At 46.5% G+C, this 16,966-nt stretch overlaps 1 protein-coding gene across 1 annotated transcript in view; it reads left to right on the top strand.

Moving 5' to 3' along the window:
• Nucleotides 1-16,966, top strand: part of ZNRF3 (zinc and ring finger 3) — a 156,916-nt gene that overhangs the window by 126,515 nt on the left and 13,435 nt on the right. The gene's annotated exons all lie outside the window — the stretch shown is intronic.

The raw sequence follows: 16,966 nt of genomic DNA, 5'->3' as shown, positions 1-16,966 counted from the left end.
CCCAAGAGGGGTTTGGGGGGGCCCAGAGAGCCCGGTATTTCTGAGTCTTGGCTACTCCCTGCCCATCATCTTACTTTAATGTAGCCTGTCTTCAGGATATCACAAGAATGGGGCTATGTGAGCCCCGCAGTGTGAGCAGCACAATAGTTGGGGCTGGGTGCTCTGTGCAGCTCTGTGTTTCAGAAGTTTGAGTTATGCAAAAGGATGCACTTTGATAATGAACTCAATCAGTGCATTTGAAATTATCTTAATTTACACTTCTTTTCAAGATTCCACCTCCTTTCTAACTAATGTACACCTGTCTGCTAGCAAGTCCATTATAGTCAGCCTTCTTCCTTTCACAGGTCAGTTTTTTAAACAATTCTCTTCTTAAGTGCTGGGCTTTAGATCTCCCAGTACAGGAATGTTTGAGTAACAGCTGCTTAAAATAATACCCAAAATATTTATGTTCTTAGTAATGGGTGCTAGTTAAATATATTTTTCCATTATTTTTGGAAAACTAACATTGGATTCTCCTAAATTTTGATTTTCCCCCCAAAAGAAAAACTTGGACGTGACAAAACTTAATGGACTCTAAAGAAGTATGGGGCAGGGTTGACAGGATGCAGTCAGCTCTGAGTTGAACGCCCTCCCCTGCTGCCAGCATTCTCTGACCTCGGGAAGTCACTTTATTTTTTGCAAATCTAGGATGTGGGACTAGGTGCTCTTTAATCCCATTCCAGGATTGAGAGGCACTTAATCGGTTTAGATGGACCATAGTCAAGGTCACTGTTGCCTAACAGGCCCCCTCTGTCCCTCTGCATGAGGACTGCAGTGACTCTTTAGGTGGGCCTCATCTGTCTCAGTCTCTCTCTGGATTTGGTTCACTGGCCCTTTCAAATGTCCCAGGTACCTGGAGGGTACACAATTGGACTTGGTTATCCTCAGAATGATACCAGCCAGTTTCCCTGACCTATCATAGCTGGGTGCCTGTCGAGCCAATATTGGAATGTTCTGCAACTATCTGCTTGTTTGGTGGTGGGGGCAGGGGGTTACATAGCACTTGCTATTTTAGCTCTCTCCACTTACCCACAAACCAGACTGCCAAACTCCTGGATCATAAAACAAAGCATAAGCACCTGGATCATGACCCAGCTCTTTTCCTGTTCTTCTTTTGAGACTTCCCCAACAGGAAAGGCTCTGGGTAATTGATAGAGATTATCCCTGATTCCCTTAATGTAACCTTTTTACTCTTTCCTTTTCCTGGGATTAAGCTGTTCCTTTGCAAGAAGTCCTTTTCTTAATGACATAGTCATAGACCTGTTATTGACCAAAGGAAGTGATCCAGCCCAACTCCACCTTCTGTGGCTCCTGGTCCCTTTGGTCTCTTTCATCCTAAGGACTTTTAAAGTCATTAACTGGGTTTTTCAATTTTCTGCACTGTTAAAGGTTATCAAACTATACTTTAAAATTAATCTGCCTTCTTGAAATAATAATTGCACATACATTTGTAGTTGGATATGAGTGTCTGTGCGGAGTAGATGTTCTAGCATTTGCTAAGTGAGTGTTCCAAGGCAGCATGCCCACACTGCTGAGGTGTGCCATCCATAGAGTGATGAGTGAGGTCTGACATAAAGTGAAGACACGAGGACCCTGTCAGCAGGCACCTTTTTTCCTCCTCCTTCTCCTCCTTTCTCTCTTTTCCTTCATTCAAGGAATATTTCTTGCTGTTCATGCAGGTCCCTACCGTGACTACTAGTACTCCTTGAAAAGAAGGACTAGATCTATGATGAGTCTTTTTTAGCATACAATTTTACCATCATGATAGGTGTCCAACAAGTATGTGTTAAATTAATAAAGCCTAAGAAAGACTGCCAAATTAGGTGTTTGGCCTGGAAGTACATAACCACTCAAATGAATCTTATTGTGGGAGTCAGGGAACCCCCTTCTAGAGAAAGTGAAATTTTGGTCAGTGATCTAAATATGTCAGTAAACCATAGGGGCTGTGCGTAGATGCTGTGTTGTGTACCAGAAACTAACCTGTGGGTATGCTGATTGCCACCAAGGGAAAGATTGGTTAATAAAAACAGTGGTCAGTGTTTATAGATGGCCTTGTGAGGGGACTGTGATGTGCACTCTCCATGTAACCAAGCATTGCCTTTTGTGAACCTCTTCACTTTGTGGTGCTTGTTGTGCCTGCAGGGTCTGCAGCCTCAGCCAGCACCTTCTGTGCCCAGGTCCTGGCCAGCCTTCCCTTCTTCTACATTTGAGTAGCTTAATCTCCACGAAGCCCTTCCTGACCACACCAGTCCATAACATACACACCCCCATCCAAGCTCATCTATTCCAGATTTGACTTGAGCACCCTTCAAGGCAGTCCCACACAGCCGAGCTGTGGATTCATTTGTTTCCCTTGCTTGAAATGGTCTAACTCCATTTCTCTAAGTCAATAGATAGGTGGCTCTGCATGGGCATGGATGCACCCCCCCTAACCCCCTTTTGTTCTGCAGCCCAAACACAGGGATGTGGATGGGACTTCGAATCTAGGATTAGGAGTACTATAGCTGCTGCTCCTGGTGGGGATGCCCAAAAGCATCCTTTCCCTTCACCTCTTGTCCTTTCTTGGCTCAAGGAAGGCCACCTTGGTGCCTAGTCAGCTTTTCTCCTTCCCCTTCCATCATCACCACCGTTGTGATGACTATTGAGCATTAAGACTAGAATGCATTTGGAAGAAATGAGAGTTTCAACATGGCTTTCAGCTTGCTGACCTATAGAAATGGGATTATAGGACTTGTCCTTTTAGTTAGACCTTAAAATGAGGCCTTTCTGGGTTTAACTCCTATTATGTTTTACAGCCTAACGCATGATCTCCACTGTTACATCTGGGGTCCCTTCTCCACCACACCCCCAGGCTCTGTCACTAGAATTGTTCCTAATGGCAGAAGCTATCATGACTTATTGGCAGAGAAGGGGATATTAGTTGACAATTAGCATCCAAGTACTGTGACTTGGTTAACTTCATTCAGAGTGTGTTTGAGGGCTTACTTGAAGAAAGCATGTGTTTCGTGAAGAAGAACAGGACTTAAAATTGAAAATGGGGTCCTCGGGATTCAGGTCTTTTAGAACTTGTATCATTCTGTTATCGCAGAACACACTTCTAGAATTTGCATTCTGTGGCTCTGTCTTGCCAGAGGGTAGAGGCCCATGTCTGAGGCCCTAGGACACCTGTGGAGTAGAAGCCAAAGGAGGACCTCTACTGTGAGCCCCAAAAGCTTGCCCCATATGAGATAGAGAATTGCTCTTGTGCCCACAGCCCTTGCCCCAGCATCTGTACCTCCACGGCATTTGCTGCCTTCTGGGTTCCAGGTCGGTCTAGGGGCTGGTGACCAAGGGTGCTTGGGATAGTCACTGCTCCCAAGACCTTTGATTGTGAAAGACCTAGGTTCCTGCTCTGGGGGAAGGCGGTATCATTCTCATAGCCAGAAATCACAAGGAGCTAAATTGTTTATTGCCTTGAAGTGTATTCTTTTTAACGAGGACTTTCCTGACATCTGAGTTAAAATGGCATAAATGGGTTTCTAGAAACCAAATAGTGTAACTGAGAAAGGAATCTGGCAATTCTGGAAGGGGAGGCACAAGGGAATGAGGAGTTATGGTTAAGAAGTACACTCCCTGCCACCTTCTCTCCTCTGACCTCCTTAGGATCTTAGTCTCTGTGGTTATCTTGGCTGTGCCTAAGAATCAACTCAGAGAGCTTTCAGATTTTTTTTAAGATTTATTTTTTTATTTATTTATGATAGAGAGAGAGAGACGCGCAGAGACACAGGCAGAGGGAGAAGCAGGCTCCATGCCAGGAGCCCAACTCCAGGATCGCGCCCTAGGCCAAAGGTGCAAGCGCACGAAACCACCGCTGAGCCACCCAGGGATCCCCCCAGAGAGCTTTCAAACCTGCAGAGCCAGGTTCATCTCCAGCCCATTGCCCCTCAGTCTCTAGGGAGGGGTCTGCCGCTGTAGTTCTAAAAAGCTCCCCAGGCTGGGCTGACAGCCGCTGTCTGCCTTCTGCCTATTTTATGCCATGGCATCATTTCTTGCCCTAAACTGTGATGTTCCTTTGTGTATGATATGCACATCAGCTTCCAGAACCCTTCAGAAGGTAGAGTCACTGTGACTTTTGAGTGCCTGCTGCTCTATGTGGGAACTGGGCCTGCAGGAGGATCAAGCAGGGCATTTAGGCTCTCTTTCCTGGAGAAGAGAAGAATCTTGTATGCAGATAGTCAAGGGAAGGGCAGGTGCCCAAAAGAGATGCACATAGCATATGTGTCATGTCCAGGGAGGGAGATGGGGCCTAAATATGCTGGGCATGTTCTTATCTAGTCCCCTAACATCTCTCAACATCTTTGAAAATGTGTCCTCTTAGCATTATCCCCATTGAACACACGGAGGCACAGAAAGACTATCAGGTCTGCTCACAGTCACAGAGATGGCAAGGTGAGCCAGGATTTCAGCTCAAGCTGTATGAAGTGACAGCTCCTCCCCCTCTCCTTGCTCCTCGGCCTTGCTAAAAAGAAGGCTGGCCCATCCATTCACAGGTCCCCTTCAGGCTGTATTCTTCCTTAAGGCCACCTTGGCTGGGAGGTGTCATCAAACTGATTGCACCCAGATAAGAATAGTGTCACTGAGGAGGGAGCTGGGGTGAGGGTGGAGGCCTTGGGACTCTGCCCTTCTCTAGAGAGTGGGAGAGATTTGGTTCTTTTGCTGTTATAAATGATTTTGGTGTGAAGTTAAGAGATAATGAAACTGTATCATTCTGAAATTTAACAAAAAGTCATAGATTCAAGGACACAATGCAACAGGGCACATGGGGGACTATTCTGAAACCACCTTGGTAGATCCTTAAGAAGTATATGGGTGAAAGTGGTATTGTTGTGAGGTTGCATTGGCTAAAACGGCAACAGATATAACTCCCTTGAATGAAATAGCCCCTCTGACAAAAATAAGCATGAGCTTTCAAGCAGCTAACCCCGTACAAAAGTAGAATTTTCCACCCTGCCACCCCTCTTTATGTCGACTATACGGGCTGCAAGACATTTGGAAAGGGAGTTTCAAAGACGAGGTAGTCCAAGTGGGTTAGGATAAGAGCCATCTGGAATTCCTTATAGGATTGGGAAGTACAATTCATAAGTTATTAATGGAATACTTGGAGTTTCAACATTCCTGTTGATAGATATGAACCACATCTCTATCACACTTGATTATGGAAACCCCTAGGATAACAAGAGTATTTCTGTAGCCTGGGATTTCAGAGAGAGGATGAGGTCACATGTCAGCTCTCTACATCATGACTTTGGGAGGTGTAACCTCTGAGCCTCCAGCTATAAAATGGGAGTCAACAGCTTCTCTGCTGCAGAGTTGCTGTGTGGAATCAGCATGCCGTTTGAAAGTATCTACTGCCTTGCTGGTACATAATAGGTACTTTGCTTACTTTCCCTTCTTGGAGTATGATGCTTTGGGCCAATACTGTCCAGAGACCAGGCAAGAAAGGCCCTGCTTCTAAAGCTTCTGGCCAACAGGTGAGGAGTCCAAGGGGGAGCCCCCTTTTGAATCATTCCCAGGATCCCGAGTTCCCCCAAAAGGAGTCAGTGCTGGCTTCCAGTATCTGGTAGACCTCTTCTCCAGGACCACCCACCTGGGGGCAGACTGCCCTGGGAGCACACCCCTCTTCCCAAAGAGGGTGGCCAGACCTTGGCCTTGAGGCTGGGGGGGTTTACTGACATGTATACAAGCCCTCTCAAAATACAGAGTGGGTCAGGAATCTGCTTTCTCCACAGTGACACATTCTGATGAGGAAGACTAGAAAATTAAAGAAATGTCACTTGAATGTGACCTTTCAGGTCTTTATGAAGGTGTATATAAAGATAGAAGGGTAGCATATAATTTACTTCATGATTTGTTGGTTCCTGTCCCAAGCCCCACAAATGTTAGGAGCAAGCCTGCCTCAGACATGCAAAAATTCTTTCATCCAGATTCTCTTCCTCCTAATACAAATAAGAAAAGCGTATAATCAGAATAATCTTGGTTTTTCAGTTTACCATCTTTTTTTTTTTTAAGATTTTATTTATTCATGAGAGACACAGAGAGAAGCAGAGACACAGGCAGAGGGAGAAGCAGGCTCCATGCAGGGAGCCCGACGCGGGACTCATCCTGGGTCTCCAGGATCACACCCTGGGCCAAAGGTGGCACTAAACTGCTGAGCCACCCAGGCTGCCCTCAGTTTACCATCTAACACAGGAATGCTCAGACACTTTTCCTTTGCCCCATGGTAGGCATTGCCCCAGTGCTGGTGAGATAGCTTCTGGACCTACACCAATCCAAGTGAACCAGGTGAGGGGCCCCAGAATGCACATTTGACAGTCATCCGGAAGGCTTCCTGCAGCTTGGGCTCAGCGGTTCTCAGCCTTACCTGAATTTTAAACAACTGGGAAACTTTTGGAAAAATATTGCTGCTGGGGTTCCATTCCACAGAGATGAAGTAATCATCTCTAGGAGCAGGGCCCTGGCATGGTTATTTTTTCAGTCTTCCCAGTTGCCTCCTCCATGGGCCACTGATGAGAACCAAGTCTGCCCTGCTTGATGGCTGATGGCTGAGGTAGCCAGGAGCTTGGCGCTCGCCCTCAGAGAGTCTGTCCTCCATCCCTCCTAGCAGAGGGGAGGCTGAGGGTCCGTCTTCAGACTTTGGAGGCACCAGACTTTGGAGGCACCGTTCCTGGTGAAGCCCAAGTACGCCACCTAATTAACACTTGTTTAATAACAAGTATTAACCTGTCATATGCAGAGAAGGGGGTGGTCCTTTTTAAAGTTTCTAGTTGCTGACTTTGGCCCTGAAATGGGACTTCTTGGAAACTCAACCCAAGATAGCAGCTCACAAGCTCTTCCAAAAGTTTCTGTGCCAGGCAGAGACATCTCATGAAACAACCCAACTGCAGACAGTTTTTCCATAACATCCAATCACCCAGCAGTGGCCATGGGAAGGAGGGTGTGGACAGGCTTCCTGGGTTTTTGGTGCTCCTTGTCAGGTGTTAAAACAAAGAGGATCATTGTGTTTCTTGGAACTGGTCTAAATGTCTATGTTTAAGACTAAGATCTGGGGTAATGCATTTCCGTTTGAACCCAGTATTTTCTGATTGTGAAAAGGGTACCAACCTGTGCAATGGCGCCATGACATGGCCACGGACTCCAGCCTTTTCTGTCGGTTCCTTTAATTAGGAGAAATTAAGTGGGGCTGCTACATATTTTGAGAATAAATAACACTATTTAAATTTAGGCAGCCTTAACCACTAACTTCACGCTGAATTCTCGCTGCTACATGCCTCCTAAATAGATCAGCATAATCTTAACTAGGACTTAAAATGCATCATCTTCGTTCTGGAGCTCAGAACCAGCAGCCGACAGGAGCCTTTGGAGGCTTAATGACTTTAATTATGGCGAGAAATACCTTCCCCCGATGGGGAGGGGCGCTGCCGGCCTGGTAGGGTCAGCGAAGGCCGGATGGGAGCCCGCCCCCCAAAGGCCAGCCCCCACTGGGTGGGGAGGGGGAGGTGGGGAAGCAGAGAGGGAGGGACCCTGTGGGAAGGCGTGGAGAAGCAGGGCTGGGGGGCGGGGGTTGAAGCCGGAGGGTGGAGGGGAGGAGGGGCCCTGGGGGAGGGCCTCGGGGGCCTCTGAGTTCTGAGCTGTGTTTGTGGCTTTGGCACTTTGATCTCCTGCCAGCGAAACCTGGAAGGTCAGGCCGGGCTGCAGCCAAGCCCTGGAGCGAGGAGCCGGGCGGAGCGGGCAGGGCAGAGCTGCGCCACCCACCCGCACCCCCACCCCGCACCCCACCCGCACCCCCACCCACCTCCTCTCCCACTCCGGGAAAGCGAGCCTGCGTGGCTGCCCAGGCGCCCCGCCCCGCCCCTCTTCACCCATGGGGCCGTTTTGTCTGCCCATCTCCTTCAGGCAGTGGATTAGGGGCTCCGAATCATGAAAGTAAACTAGCTAACCACTCTACAAGTCTGGTTTGGTAAAATCATTTATGTTGCATACGCTTTAAAGAAAGCAGGTTCTTTTTTAAGCTAGGTGCACCCCTTCCTCCCTACCCTGCCCCAGAGCCGCAGGTGATTGCTCTGGTGGTTTGTGGGTGTGAGGGTCGTTTCCCTCTGCACTTCTGACACCCGCCCCCTTCTTGGCACCGGTATTTTCTCACCGGTTGCCCATGTGCTCTGGTGTGTGACCTCATTTCCTATGGAATGAAAGGTTTCTGTAGGAAAACAGGGCACTGGTGAGACCGGCCTTGCAAGCCCCCTTGCCTGGCAAGAGTATACCCTGTGGAGCAGTGACTCATGCTTCAGGGAACAGCAGCTGACCAGAATGATCAAGAGCCTGGTGCCTGGGTGGTCACTACTAAGTGAAGGGGGGTAGTGCAAAGGAAAAAATGAGGAGGGAGGGTTTAAAATCCTCTTAGTGGCCTCTAGAGGGCGGGGCATAGAGGGACCCAGTGAGTGGTGCCTGTTTGGACTGCAGTAGGACCAGCCAAGAGACACAGGTGGGTGTCAGGCATGGCCAGTCTCTGGGATTGGCTGGTTGGGTCTCCATCCGTGTTCACAGTCCCTGTCCCTCCCTGACCACAGAGCAGGCCCTGCGGCAGTGGCAGCATGCACCAGGCTTGTTCCTGGCACCCTGCATTCCTGGCAATGATATGGCTGAGGCTCAAGCCTTAGGCACATGTGTGTCTGAAGCCTGTGCTTTGGTCTCATTGCCCCAAATGAGGCCATCATTGAGTTTGGGAGTTTGGAATCTGCCACCAGTTTCCCCTAAAAAGCCAAGCTTCCAGTCTTCGCACTAGGTGGCGAAGGCCAACTGGCTCACTTTCCCAAGACAAGTTCCATTTGGTGCAGGCCATCTTTCCCCACAGGTTTCAAGGGGTTCCGTAGGCTCCAGGAGTCTCTTAGGCTGAAGAAAAGCCAAGGTCCCCTGAGTGATAATGGGAGGAAACTGTGAAAAGCTGCATCTCATGCCATCTGTTCCTGTGGATTTGCCCAAGGGTAGTCATTTGGTGAGAGTTTTCCTTTGGTCAGAGTTCTAAAAGGAGCTTGCATTCCTCCAGAGAGTGGAAGGAACAAACAGTGCAGGCGCTCAGTCTTGTTTTCTAAGAGCTTCGACATCAGAGATGTGTTCACACAGAGGCCTGGGGCCTGATAAATATCCATGGTGAGGCAGAGCCACTGCAATCTAGGCTTCCCAGAGACAACGGCAGCATTAGAACTAACCGCCAGTAGGAGGCCCATCACGCTGTAGCAGAAGATGTGCCTGCAGTTAATAAACCAAATCCTGAAAGTGTCAAATACACAGAACCTCGAGTTCCAAGGAGAACAGACCTTTCCCAATTTTAAGAGTCAAAGGAGACGGGAGATCAGGTGGCCAAGAGCCGAGCTACAGTCTGTGCTTGGAGTACCAGGGACCCCAGTGTTTGATGCTAACCCCGAGGGCAAAAGCTGATCTTTTTAGGTTAATCAACAAACATTTCTTGGCCATTTACCCTGTGCCAGGCCCTTTGCTGGATTCTGGGAATTCAGCAGGAAAGAAGTCTGACACATTGGCCGCCCTCTATCTAGTGAGGAGGCACTTTGAGTAAACAATTAGAGCATGATGTCATAAGAGCTCCAATGGTGGGCACGGTCAGGCCTCAGGCAGTGGCAGTGTGGAGGGAATAACACCTAAATTGACAAAAGTTTTAGCAGAGGTAAAGGCTAGCTGGTATGGGGGAGGTAGTGTGTTCCTCAGCAGCAAGGACGCAGGCCATCAGAGAACTAGAAGGTCAGCCCAGTTAGACTTGGGGGTCGGAGCATGGAGTTTGCCATCAGCAGTGGGGAGGTCCCGGCCTACCCTAACAGCAACACAGTTATTGGAGGAGAGTGGTACAGGTCAGAGCTGTGATTTAGAAAGGCCCCTCTGCTGCTGGGTAGAGACCACACTGGGGCGGAAGGGGCAGCTGGGATGGGCTAGGGAACCCCCATGGGCAAATGTTGTGACTCATGGTGAGAAGTCAGGTGTCCTGGACAGGGGGGCAGCAATGGAGATGGAAAAACAATGGATGGATTTGGAAGATGGAATCAGCAAAACTTGGTAAGCAGTTGAGTGTAGAGGTGAGGGCAAAGGTTTAGCTTGGCCCCTGGAAGCCTAGGTTCTAGAAAGGTAGGGATTAGATAAAGGGTAGGCCTACAGCAAGACCCCAGGCATCCGTATCAGCCTGAGCAAGAAATGGCCCACAGATGCCCAGGACAGTGTGCTCTTCTTTGGAAATCGCCACAGAAGGAACCTTGGGGACCTGCGTTGAAGCAGAATGCTGATGCCAAGTCCTAGGAACCATGCCCTGGGACTCTGGTGCCATTTGGGGTTCTCCACAGTAATGGTTTCTGCCACTTTGGGTCACACTGCTCTATGAATGTATTGGAGGAGAGCTGCAAGTGAATGCTCTCTTGGGTAAAAAGAGATCTCCACACTCTGATCTCCTTTCTAAGCAGTATCTCTTCTGCCAGGACAGCAGCAAGTGTGTAATGACAGGCACTTCTAGAAGGTCTCATCTTGAATCTTTCTTAGGGACGTCCGGCACACAGTTGGACCTCTTAAGTAGTTGTCAAACTGAACTATGTAATTGGATGTTTTCATACCAGTAACCATCTCATTTAGATTGCAGTGTGTATTCTCTCTACTTGTCTTCCAGCTCAAAATGGAGATCCCTGTCATATCCTCAGCCTTCTACCTGTACCTTAGAGAGCAGGGCCATGAATAAGGGGCGGTATTCCTCTCTCATTGGCGTACCACCCACCGTGGAGCAGTGGGTTCCAGAACATCTTCTAGAGAAGGGAGGGTGTGGACAGGAGTTGCTGCAAAAGGATTCTGTATCCAAAAAAATGGGAGATCCCAGGTAGATAAGAGCTTCTAGCACACTAATGTGCCCTGTCAATGTCAGGGGTCACTCTGGAATATGCAGCATTTCTCTAAGGACACTGACCAAGAAAATCTCATCCTGTGATATATACTTTGGGAAAAGCTGCAGTAGAGACATGAGATAGCTGAGCCCATATTTAAAATTTTTTACCCATTTGCCCTTCGAATGAAATACACAGACTATTCCTTGTGACTCTCCAGCCCTCTTCAGAGAGGGCTGCACCTCCATTGCTTACAGAATGTACGCTTTATGAGGACAGGGATCTGCCACTTGCTGCTTCCTGCTGAACGTATCCCCAGGGCCTGGCACACATAGTAACTGGTTAATTACTACTGTTAACAAATAAATGAATACAGGGCACTACAAATAGAATTAAACTCTGTTCCCACCTACTATGTTAATTTGTTGAGTATGAACCATGCCTAGGGCAATCTGCTTTGTGAAACTTTATGGGACGCACAAACTGGTCAGTGAGATCCACCTCCTGGCTCTTTTAGACTCTGAGGGCAGGCTAGCCCAGCACCCAGGCCAGCCATTTATATGTAAGATGTCTATACCCTTTGACTAAGCAAGAAAACTTGTAGCTATTTATTAATGATAGATGCCACCAGGATGTGAGTATGAGAATATAAATATGGAACTGTTTATAATAGAGAAAATGTAGAAATCTGCTTAATGCTTATCGGAGATGGTTTTAAGCTCAAGTACAACCATAAAATTATTCCATATAATAGATTATTGCATATAATGGAATTCCAGTATAATATGGAATATTCCATATAATGAAATAATATATGTAGCTGGTAAGAAGAATGACATTTTTAAATACAAATGTGTATAATATTGTATTGTTGAATAAATTGTTGAGTTAAGGTGGGGGAGGTACAGAACAGTATGTATATACAATTTATTTTTAAGTGAATTTTGATATATAAGTACATGTATGCATTTTATTCTTGCCAATATATGGATTTAAAAAAAACAACATGGAAAGATAAAACGTAAACCACACTGTTAATCTTATAAATAAAGCTTGGGATATTGGGGGTAATAGGTCAGTTACTTTTTGCTTTCAGTTTCTAAATTATTTAAAAGTGTTCACAGTAAGCACATTTTACTTTTATAAATAACAAACATGAAAGATTGTTATATTTGAGAGGAAGATGCATCATAGAAAGTCGTAAGTGGCAGAAGAGAAATCCTTAGAAATATTAGGGCCCAGAGAGGGAGAAGAGCTGCAGTAAGCTGTAGAGAAAAACTTGTCTTATGGGAGGGGTGGCACATGAACTTGACCTTGAAGAATCTGTAGGTATGATCAACACATGGTAGTTCACACTGGAGTATCTTTCTGCATATGAAGTATATGCAGAGAGTTACTCTCAAACTGACTTCCTTCTCCTAGCCAGCTCAGCACAGGTCACTTTACCCAGAAGTTAAATGTGTTGACAAATTTTTTTTGTAATTTCTGCACCATTCTATTTTGTCACTACAGATAAATTAAGAATTGAGTGGGTTTAAAAGGAGGGGAATTAAAAGCCTATGTGGATTGTATTATTACTCTTACTATAATCTTCATATTTTTTGGCCCTGGGCCTCCTCCCTTCTAAGGAAATTTGAAATGTAAGCCACAATTTGTTCAATGTAGCATTAATTATTATAGTAAAAAACTGGAATAGTTCAAATATCAAAAATACATGAGTAAGTAGAGTATGTGAAGTAGGGTATTTCACAGCTTTGGAATAGCACAACTATTCCAAGTAGAGTATGTGAAGTAGGGTATTTCACAGCTTTGGAATAGCACAACTATTCCAAAACTGGAATAGTTCAAATATCAAAAATACATGAGTAAGTAGAGTATGTGAAGTAGGGTATTTCACAGCTTTAAAGATGTCTACAAGGAATTTGTAATGATTTGTTGGAAGTTTATGATAAGTGTAAAAAAAAAACCCCACCAAACACAAAATCAAAAAAAGAAAAAAAAAGCCGCCTTGGAGCCCCCAAATATCAGGACTTCCTATAAGAGGTTGAAGACACAGGTCTTCATATCAGCATTAACCATCCAGTTTCCTTGGTTATCATGTGGTCAGGAGTTTGGGACAAAGATTTTTTTGTCATCTTTTGGGTTATTTTCGATTAAGATGATATTCTGTGAGAGATTTCCCATAATAAATATTAGGCACTGAGTCCACCACATCCAGTGCTATACAAATATAAACAATGATGAAAAATGGAGTCTGTGCCCAAGGGCTGCTGGGAGTAACCAAGTCTGGGTGTGACTGCACACACTGGGGAGGGTGCCAGATCCATTCCTGATAGGAATTCTAGAAGTTAATTGAAACTAAAGCAGACTGGAGGCTTTGAGTTCAAGGTAGTAGTGGGAACTGTTCTCATCTGAATGCCTCATTCCCATCTGGAAATTCGAGACTCAAACATATTGATAGAAGCGCTTTCCGTAGGGAAAAACCACATCCACATTCAGGGAGCAGCAACCCAAGAGAATGGTGCTAGGCAGGCTTTCTTTCACTCAGAATAAACATTTATTGAATAACCATAGGAGACTTGCATTGTAGTAAGTGCCAACCACAGTAGGACCCTGTGTCCCGGGGCTTGAAATTTGTACTTTGCAAAATGTAAGTAAGTGTGCAGATGTTTGCATTTTTGATACTTGTGTCAGTAGCTGTGGACAAATTCTAGCCTTGGGCCTTGCAGCCCTGGAAAGGCAAATAAAGGACCATGACAACCTTTGGTTCCACATTCTAGCACTGGGCTTCTAGTCACCTGCTGGCTGGTGTTGACCTGCCCACCTGCCCTTGCCTGACTGAAGCAGCAGAGCTGAAGAGGGTTGTATGGGAGGGACTGGGGGAAGGGCATACAGAGGGCAGTGATGGCAGGGAGGGCCTTGGGCTGCTTTGGGGAGGCCTTCCTGCTCTTCACATCCTTCTCATGCCCTTCTTTCCATGCCAGTCTGCACACAGTTCAAGGGTAACTGCCTTCTGTAACAGTAGTCTGGTTTACCCATGACCTTTATCTAGCCATATCCACCAGGCTGTGTCTTTTCCATCCTTTCTTTGAAACAGCCTTATCTTGAGAGTTTTGTGACTTTTATAGAGTTTCTGATGATCACAAGACCACTATCTCCCAACTATGTAATCTCCCAATCTATGGTTTAGATTTGTTTTGAAACAGTATTCAGGGACAGGGATGGGGGTGGGCACCTGGTGGCTCAGTTGGTTAAGCATCTGGCTCTTGATCTCAGCTCAGGTCTTGATCTCAGAGTCGTGAGTTCAAGCCCTATGTTGGGCTCCACCTGGAGCCTACTTGGAAGAAAGAAAGAAAAAAGAATATTTGGGCCCAAGCTTGAGTAGGTAAAACAAAGAAATGATCTTAGATGTGAAGATTGGTTCAGGAATATGCCTCCTCTATTTTTAACTGAAAATGTGAGGCAAGAGGGAAAGTGTGACCAAGGTAGTGGTCTGTGTTTTTTAATTTGCTTTGGGAATAGTATAATAAATGTGTCATTTTCTAAATCTGGATTATTCATGGCCTATTGTAAATCCTGAGCTGGCTCCTGACAGTCCAGTTCTCAACAGGACCCTGGGTTGACTCCCCTCCTGACTAGTCCTGGTAGGGGCAGGAAATACAAACTTATTTAATAGCAACTTCCATTAAAGTAAGTCAACTGTGAGAATTCTCATTTTCTCAAAATATTTGTACTTGGTCATGTCTGAGTCTGTTAAATAGGTATGTTTGTTAATTGGGTTTTAAGCACCTTATTCCTGACCTGCAGTTTTTACTATAGATACCAGAAGACCCTTCAACCATCCTAGATTTTGTTTAAAATGCCTTTTGGGGATCCCTGGGTGGCTCAGCAGTTTAGTGCCTGCCTTTGGCCCAGGGCCTGATCCTGGAGTCCCGGGATCAGATCGAGTCCCATGTCGGGCTCCCGGCATGGAGCCTGCTTCTCCCTCCTCCTGTGTCTCTGCCTCTCTCTCTCTCTCTCTCTATGTCTATCATAAAATAAATAAATAAATCTTTTAAAAAAATAAATAAAATGCCTTTTAAAAAGTGCCTGTCCTGGGTGGGTCATGCCCCACCTCCAGGTCCTTGAGCTTTCCATGTTCCTGTGGAGCAGGGGAGCCTGGAAGCAGAAACAGCCACATGACTGAAACACTGCACTCCTGCAGGTCCTGCAGCCTTTCTTCTGCCACTGTCAGGCTCTCCACCTGCACCGGCAAGCTGGAGGGGCTGGGTACTCCTGACCAGGACGAGTCTGAATGCACATTCCCTCAGGTGCTAGTTGATGCACTTGATGGTGGAATGAAAGCCAAATAAAGGAACAAGGGGTCCTGTTTATTACCTCGTTTTTGGTGCTTTTACTTGGGGCCCCTCTCCATCTAGGAAAGAATTGTGAAGACTAGGATATCACCTGAGTAGAAGACACAGCACCAACTTAACTGTTAACTCTGGGGCCCATGAACTGTTGGCCTCCAGCAAGGGAGTCTGTCCCTATAGAGCCTTTTGGAGGAAGGTTATGCCACATGGCCTCAGGTTTTCTCACTGTGCCATCATTTCCTCTCTCACTGGAGGCGGGTAATAGGGCCACTGTGACCCTTACCCCATGGCTCTGGACAGCCGCCTGCCTCTCAGCTAAGTGGTCAAGATTAGGAATTGAAAGGGACCCTAGTGATAATCACAGAAGGCTTCCTCCTCCTCTTACAGGTGGGGAAACTGAGACTGGGACTCAGATTCAGTGACTTGCCCACCATTGGCAGCTTGTCAGAGGCAGAGCCAGGAATAGCTCCTGAGAGTCACTCCTGTCTGCAGCTTGCTGGTGAGGCGATGGGGTAGGATGGACAAGCGGTAGAAGGGACTTGAAATACATGGATTCTCCGTTCACGGAGGAGTCCCAGGGGCAGAAGGACAGCTCCTGTGGCACACACCCAGGGCACCCTGGCTCAGCTTGGCTCAGCTCAGCTAGTTAGTTGCTGGGGACTTTGCAGTGCCCCTGAGGATGTGACAGTCCTGCTGCTTCGGTGCGTGGTACAGGGAATGGTCTTGTTAAAGCTGCGGGGTAAGACTGCCCTCTAGTGGGCTTGAGAAGCCATTGGTCCAGCCACTTTGTCAGCTAGTTAGGATCAGTGACGCGTCCTTAGGCTGCCTCCCTGTAGTGATTATTCTCTCAATAGGAATTCTTCAATTCAAATTGTATTCTTCGTCAAGCATTCTGGTTCATGGAATTGATCTCTAAACACCAGCCACTATTTTCCCATCTTATAGGAGGTTTGGGTTGTTGTTGTTCACCGTTCCCCCTGCCCCCAATTTAGAGGTTTAACTTCTCTAACAAGATTCCAGTTCCTAAAAGCAAGGGTTATGTCTTATGTCTTGTTCTTCCACAGCTTTTACCCTGTTGTCTGCTTAGTTGAACATGACGTTAGAAGATTTGTGGGGATAGAAAGAATCCCACCCCTTTCACATTTGTTCCTAAAACAGTCTCATCATGTCTCTCTGATCCATAGTTCCCCAAGTGGTTGGATCATCCGAATCCCTCCAAAAACTTCCAGAACTCAGTTTCCTGGGCCTCACTCCAACCCTGCTGAATCAGTCTCTGTGGTTCAAGCCAGGAAATCTGCTTTACAAACTTCCCAAGTGGTTTTTGATGTGTAGCCAGGTTTGGCAGCCAACTGCTCTAAATCCCCATTTACATTTTTTTTTTCATAGCTTTTCCCTCTGACAGCATCTCCAAAGGTCTTCGGCTTGTGTCAGTTATTTAAATTGACTATTTCGAGATTCCTCTGGAAATACTCAGTGTGCTGTCCTAACTGCAGCCCTGGCTGACAGAGGGAGGAAGAAGGACCACAAGAGAAAGACCAAAGGCATCTACTTTGGTTTGCCAGTGGCTCAGTGTTTAGAGCAGAAAATACTGAAACCAATACCTTCATGCTGACTGGGCAGGTTGTTGATTTGTTTTTAATGTTTGGATAGGAAGACAAAGGTGAATCAAGC

The sequence above is a fragment of the Nyctereutes procyonoides genome, unplaced genomic scaffold (genome assembly GCF_905146905.1).
Source record: "Nyctereutes procyonoides isolate TBG_1078 unplaced genomic scaffold, NYPRO_anot_genome, whole genome shotgun sequence".
NCBI lineage: Eukaryota > Metazoa > Chordata > Mammalia > Carnivora > Canidae > Nyctereutes > Nyctereutes procyonoides.
This window is presented reverse-complemented; position numbering and strand designations above follow the sequence as displayed.